This window comes from Herpailurus yagouaroundi, unplaced genomic scaffold (genome assembly GCF_014898765.1).
Source record: "Herpailurus yagouaroundi ecotype Mexico unplaced genomic scaffold, PumYag 206, whole genome shotgun sequence".
Classification (NCBI taxonomy): Eukaryota; Metazoa; Chordata; class Mammalia; order Carnivora; family Felidae; genus Herpailurus; species Herpailurus yagouaroundi.
This window is the reverse complement of record NW_024412437.1, coordinates 9,430,031-9,437,425: the sequence shown is the minus strand read 5'-3', so window position 1 is coordinate 9,437,425 and position 7,395 is coordinate 9,430,031.

The window sequence follows — 7,395 nt, the reverse complement described above, 5'->3', positions numbered from 1 at the left end:
AGTCTTTCTTTCCTTTTCTAAACAGGGGTCTGGCTGGGTGTCCTCGGGACGAGGCCGGGACCACCCCCCACCACTGCATTTAAAGGTCACAGGAAACGTCAGCACAGAGCCCCTGGAAGCAGAGCTTTATGAAACCCTTTCAAGGGGACTGGCATTATCGCAGGTCCGTGGGGCCACCGAAGGATTGTAAGCTGGGTATGGCACGATCAACTGTGCGTCTTAGAGGAGCCAATCCAATGAGTGGACCTGAAGACAATCCCGAATTTGAAGTCCTGGAGGCCAGGTGAAGAAGGGTCGAGGCCAAGCAAATCATCTGGTGAATTTTACAATATTTAAATGACACCTCGATTAAACAACAGCCAACATCAACAACAACAAACATTTTTTAAAAAAATGTTGATTTATTTTTATTTTGAGAGAGAAAGAGAGACAGAGAGAGCCCAGCAGGCTCAGCACTGTCCCTGTCAGTCCAGAGCCCAGGGTGGGGCTTGATCTCATGAACCGTGAGATCATGACCTGAGCTGAAATCAAGAGCTGGGCGCTCAACCAACTGGGCCGCCCCGATGCCCCAACAACTTTTTTTTTTTTAAGGTAACTAGAAAGGAACAGCCAGAGGGGTGAAAACAGGAGCACAGTGCCTGGAAGCAGGAAAGGAGGGGGTATTATAGTTCTCCAGAGAAACCGAACCAACAGGAGAGTCATATGTGTAAGAGGAGATTTACGGGAATTGGCTCATGTGGTTATGGAGAATGAGAGGTCCCAAGATTCACCACCTGCAAGCCGGAGAAGCCAGGAAAGCCGGTGGTATAGTTCAGTCCTGGTCCAGGAGCTCCAAAGTCCAAGGGCAGGAGGGGGTGGACATCCCTTCTCCCCCTTTTTGTTCCACTTGGCCCTCGACGCACTGGATGGTGCCTGCCCACGCTGGTGAGGGCGCATCTCTTCACCCAATCAGCTGAATCGAATGCTCAGTCTCTTCCAGAAACACCCTGACAGACACACCTAGAAGTGATGCTTCGCCAGCTCCCTGAGCATCCCTTGGCCCGGTCAAGTTGACACATGAAATTAACCATCACAGAGAGAATATCGAGAGAGCTGACAGCATCCACCCCACTTAGGCGAAGCTGAACAAGGTCGGAAGGGCTGAAATGGTTCCATGACACTCATCAACAAGGTGGCCACGTCCATCCTCGGGAAAAGCAGGTCCCACGTCGAGGTGGGAGCTGGACCTGGGACGCCAAGGTTAGGTGTAAGCGGGGTCTTCTGGTGTATAGTCTTAAGGCATCCTCGACCTCTGCATCCTCCTGCCCTTCAGAGTTGGAGTTCAGGAGAGCAGAAGTGAATTACTGGGACCTAATATTTTACCAATTATTGGGGACACCAGCTGGCTGGAGTTGGGGACCCTCGGGACTAATAGTGAAGGATGGTAGTAGGTACCAAACTGTTATTTTAAAAAAGCAACAGAACCCATAGAATAACAATCGTCATCCCGCCCATGTGGCCAGGCAGAGCTGGTGACGGGCAGCCGCTGCTCAAGTGGCTTAGCTGGGCAGAGATGGGCCATCACCCAGCACGAGTGCGACGGTATTCGCTACCCCTGAGCCTCTTCCTTCCCCCTCTCCACTCTGCGAAGCTCCCGGGTCTTTTCTGAGCCTCTTCAGCGGCCTGAATGTGGGGTGCAGGTGTATGGCAGGAATGAAGAGGTTGCTGGGAAGCCAGTGTTAAGGACCCACTGGGAGCCGGCGGGCTGTGGGGGTCGCTCCAGGACGGGAGCACGCCCACGGCCCCTGGAGAGCTGGGGAGCAAGGCTCACCAGCTCCAGGCTTTTCCCAGGGCACCCCGGGGGCACCCCGGGGCTCAGGAGGGGCCTGAGGGGGAGGGGTGGCCCGACTCCCCCAAATCCCATTCACCCCGCCAGTCTACCAGACGGTCCATTTGCTGAGTTTACTCGTTGCCTTCAACTCTTCAGTTTTTGCGGCCTGGTTTTCATTCTGTCTTCACAATGGCGTTTTAAGGGATTGACCTGCCACCCAGGACAGGTTCTTGAGGTGGTCGGGCCCAGAGGCTTGCTCGGGCTATTTCATGTAATGGGGTTTACGGACAAACGAGGCAATATGAAGGCAGAAACCTCTGGGGCCCCGGAGCAGCCAGCTTGTCAGACACACGGAAAACACAGAAGAGAAATATAGCCTGTGTCACAGAGACTGGGATGGGTGGGGGTGGGGGTCCCGGATCGTGGCAGCTCTGGGAGCCAGGTGTCCTCACCACCCAGTAGCTGGGGTGTTCCCGGTCCCTATTAAAGAGGGGCGTGCACATCTACAGCAGCTCAACAAGATGCACATAGGAGCAGGGACCCTCTCTCATTCTTACTGTGGCCCCAGTGCCCCCCACGGCAGATCTGGCTCTCTCTCCCATCAGGCAACCCCTCCCGCCCTGCCCTGCAACCCCCCATGAGCCCAGCCAGCTGGACTTCCTCCCCAGCCTAGGACTCGGGGGCAAGCTGTGTCATTTAGTCTTTTGCAAAGAGGGAGGGGACGAAGGGTGGTGACCAGCCCTGGGCTGAGACTCATGTCTGGTGGCACGGCCTTGGGGAGCTGTGCCCGGTCTTTCCAGGGCCTTGTGCCTGCTGTCAGCTCCCTCTGCTCTGTCCCTTCTCTTTCCTCCTACCCTGGTTCTCCCCTTCCCTTGCCTTTCTCTCCCTTCCGCCTCCACACTGACACAGAAAGGGGAGAGGAGGCCCCTCCTACAGGAAGCATGGAGAGCTGATAGGGAGCGGCTGCAGGATTAAGGGGGGGGCTTGCATACTCTCAGTTCAGCCTTGTTTATCAGGGACCCGCTTTTTGCCAGGCACCCCACTAAGTGCTTTATGAACCCCGTGTGAGAGGCAGTTATTTCCTCCGTTTTACAGATACGAAAATGCGGCACAGGGTGGCTATGTGACTTACCCAAAAGCACACAGCTGATAGATGGGGGAGTCTGATCTGAATCCATTATTTGTCTGACCCAAAGTTCCCAGTGAAAACCCACTGCTTTATTCTCTGACTGGGACGCCCGATTACTTCTACCCTTCCTCATGGTGGGTCTGGGATAGGAGACGTCAATCACTGACATCTCACTTAGAGCGTGTAGGGGAAAGTATACCCTCTCCCTCTCCAGATGGACTGTCCTCTGATCGGGGCTGCGGCTGGGATCCTTTGGGGGTGGAATCAGCCCCTCTTTTTTTTCTAATTTAATTTATTTATTTTGAGGGAGATAGCACCCACAAGCAGGGAGAGGCAGAGAAAGAAGGAGAGAGAATCCCAAGCAGGCTCTGCACCGTGTGCACAGAGCCCAATGCAGGGCTCGAACTCACAAACAGTGAGATCATGACCTGAGCCGAAATCAAGAGTCAGACACTTAACCGATTGAGCCACCAAAGCACGCCTAGAATCAGCCCCTCTTGCCTGACTTCCCCCATCTTGCCTCTCTCAGCCTTGCCCTGTTTACACTTCAGACTTATTCTCCTGCGCCTGTAACAGGCTGCTTTCCCCTCTGAGTCCTCCTCTTGCTTTCCAAGGTCAGTTCAGATTCAGATCTTCAGGGCAACTTGCCCACATTCTTCTGCGAAGCCTCCTTGCAGTCCGGGAAGGGGACAGGCAGGGGCAGCCATGGCCCCTTCCCCTCCCTGCCAAGCCCAAGCCCCTAGAGTTGACTGGGTACATCCAGGATGCTGGGCTTCTCTGGAAAAACACCAGGAGTAGATCCCACCCCCCGTCCCAGAACCGTGGCCCTGGCGTGTCTGTCTTCAGTGGCACTGCTGGTGTTCAGTTATTCTCTTGGGAAGAGGGGATGGCCCTCCCCGAGGAGCTGGCACCCGCTGAGCCCCAATGCCCGCCCCACTAGTCACCAAGTAATGGGAGATCGTTCCCGGTGGAAGGAAGCGGTGTGGGCCTTCTGTGCACTGGAGTTGTTGCACGTAAATGCAGCGAGAGAAAATGTAGGACAACAGCCTTTCTGGCTCACTGCTCATGCCATTGAAAACAGCACCAGCCAGAAAATACTTGCTAATGGCCTTCTCCCAATCTCCTTCTAGATAATGATAAATAATGTGTACTTTTAGTTTGGAATTGAATTTCATCTCTGCATTTCTGGTGTGTTTCAGGTGTTTTTTTTTTCCCCTTCTCCCTTGGGGTCTGAAAACTAGACATTTGTGCATTTACGGTGTGCATTTATTCCCTGCCAGAAATTGACATATAGACTCATTGATTCTTCCACACTTGTTCTCACCCCCAGACGCTCACCTGGCTGGGCCAGGAGGGGAGCTTCGTCCCAGGGCGCTCTTCTGCAGGAATCCTGCGGACCAGGGGACTGTCCCCTGTCAGTGATCGCTGGTTTCTATACTCAAGTGTGCCCCCGGGCTCCACGCCCAGAGTTTCTGATTCAGTAGGTCTGGGCTAGGACCCGGAAGTTGCGTCTCTAACAAGTTTCCAGGTGATACTGATGCTGTGGTCCCGGGGACCACACTTTGAGAACCACTAGCCTAAATCCTTGCTACTCAAAGTACGGTCCTCGGACCAGCAGTTTCAGCATCACTTGAGAGCTTCTTAGAGATGCAGACGCTTGGGCCCCAACCCAGCTATAACCGAAGTTTGCATTTTAGCAAATCCCAGGTGATCTGTGTATTGCAGTTTGAGAAGCACTGGCCTGGGTGGTTACTCAAGATTCCTTTCAGTCCAGTGGCCTTGATCTTGACTGTGTATTAGAATCTCCCAAGGAGCTTTCAAAACATCCCTAAACCCACGCCGTGCCCCAGACCAATGAAGCCAACGTCTCTGCAGGTGAGGCTCAGGCCTCCCAAGTGATTTCAGTGCACGGCCACATCTGAGAACCACTCTTCTTGGTTCATCTTGAAGGAGACTGGAACAGCCACTTTTGTCTCCTCCCGGCCACTCACCCATGCCCACTTTTCTGGCCCAGGGTCGCCCACCTTTCCAGCGTGCTTCTGTGGGTTACTGTAGTGCCTCCTTTTCTCTCATTTCATTGTAACCAGCTGGGTGGAGAGTAGGAGAAGCAGCAGAAGCATCCAGAATTGTCCGAGCCAGTCTCTGTTTACCCCAGGGGTGTAATTAGAGCAGCACCCACGAGGGCTCACTTTCCATTGCTTCTGACATTCCACTAAAGTTCTTTCGCGTTAAATACGGAGTCTCAAATACGGAGCCAACCCGCTATCCCTTTCCCCTGCCACGTCCGTGGCAGACATCAGGAATCAATCAGAGCACTCTTCCCCAGTGAGCCCAGAGGGGGCTCAGAAGACTGGTCTCTACCGCGCTCCCGCAGCCACGACTGACCAGACTTGGCATGACGATGGCAGCCATTGACCTCTCCAGGGTTGACCGAGAACAGGTGTCCAGGCGGGAGGGAGGGCGGGAGGATGGGACACCGCCCAGGAGGCAGTTCTGGGGTCTCCAGCTTCAACACTGCCTGCGGCTGGGGCCGGGGCTGGGTGTGACCATTTGGGGAAGGGTCTTTCCTCTTCTATCACGTATTCAACTTCAGCCAGGTCTTAGCTTTGGCCAGGATGGTGGACCCTCCGTGCAGGAGTCTGGGGTCCTGGGTAGAGGGCAGCACTGGGGTCCCCTACGGATGATAGTGGGAGACTGCAAGGCAGACGGGGGGCTCTTCTGCTCGGCGTGGGGTGCCGGTGGGCAGCTCCAGGTGGGCCGGAGGATGATGAGCGGGTCTCTCTACCATTGCCCATCTCAGCTTCTCCCCAGACTGGATTTGAGGCAAGGTGGATGGAGCTCGGGAGCATGCTGTCCGGACGGGCAGGGGCCTGCTCTGGAGAGGGGAGTTTGAGCAACAGGTAGAGTGTGGCACCTGAGCAGGTGGGCAAAAGGGAAGAGATCTGACCTCCAGGTGGGGAGAGAAAGAAGAAAGTACAAGACGTGAGGAAGAAGAGGGTTCTCCTTAAGGCCCGTGCATGCATGCATGCATTCATTCATTCATTCATGAACACCACACTTCTCACTGGACACCTATTCCCAAACGGGCTGGGATCTGGTTAATCCCTTCCTGCGTGAATGAGTCCGCTCTCTGGGGGCAAGAGAGGAGCGGCTTCCAGGCCATCCCGGCAGCACAGAGCTCAGGGGCAGAGGATGTGTCACCAACTCAACACACTAGGGCTGCTTCCGCCAGTGTCATTGTCAATGACACTGGCCTGCCCCCCATGGGAGGTGGCCAATGGGGCGCGTGTCCAGGCGGCAGAGGGTCCGAGGATGGGAAGCCGATGCAGTGACGCAGCGTGGAGCGTCCTCCGGAGAGACAGAGGATGGGCTTAGTGAGGCGGTCCCCTCAGAGGCAGGGGGCTGGACCCACTGGCCTGCAGAGCCCCGGCCCACCCGGACAGCCCAGCCCATCGGTGTCCTGGGGTCCCCTGCGGGCCAGCAAGACCCCCTTCTCTGATTCCCAGCACCAGCCTGGCGGAAGGCTTTGCTGCTTTCCAGTGACCTTGACTCGTCCCCCTCCCCACGTGGATGGAGAAGCCTCTGCACTGCTCAGTCATCGCTGCCACTCCAGAGCCAGCCTTTCAAATGACCTGCTTCATCCCTGGCTGCAGTCGGAGGCCGAGAAGCGATGCGCTCCATTTCCACCTTTCATGACGGCACCCCCACCCCTGTACCCATCCCTCAATGTCCCAGGGAGCTGTAGGCACCCCTTCCTCCCCCTCCTGCAGCCCTGCCTGCACTTGCCTGGCTGCCCGCAGAACCCAGGCTGCCTGTATGGATTGACTCGTTGGAAAGAGGTGTTGTTTTTTTTTTTAATTTTTAATGTTTTATTTATTTTTGAGAGAGAGAGAGAGAGAGAGAGAGACAGAGTGCCAGCGGGGGAAGGGCAGAGAGAGAGAGAGAGAGAGAGAGAATCCGAAGCAGGCTCCAGGCTCCAAGCTGACAGCACAGAGCCCGACGTGGGGCCCGAACTCATGAACCGTGAGATCGTGACCTGAGCCGAAGTCGATGCTTAACCGACTGAGTCCCCCAGGTGCCCCGAGAGTACTTATTTTAAGAGGCATTTCACCTCGGGTTTTGATGTGCTTGGCTTATCGCCCATAAATATCAACTAACAGAAAAAGGGCGGCCTCTGGGGAGGAGTGGATGTTTTGGATGGAAACCAAGAGCCGACATGATCCCGGGGTGGGGGACACGAGGGGATAGTTCCCATAACTGGCCTCCGCAGCGTGATCTGGAAGCATCCTGAACTCCTAGTTTGCCTCCACTGAGCCGGTCCTGGGCTGAAACACACGCTGCACATAGTCTGTGTCCTGGAGGCTCTGGGTGTAGCTGTGTGGGCAGCGACATAAAACCCGGCCAGGGAACAAGGGTCAGATGAAAGTGTGCAGTGGCGGGGGGGGGGGGGGGGGGG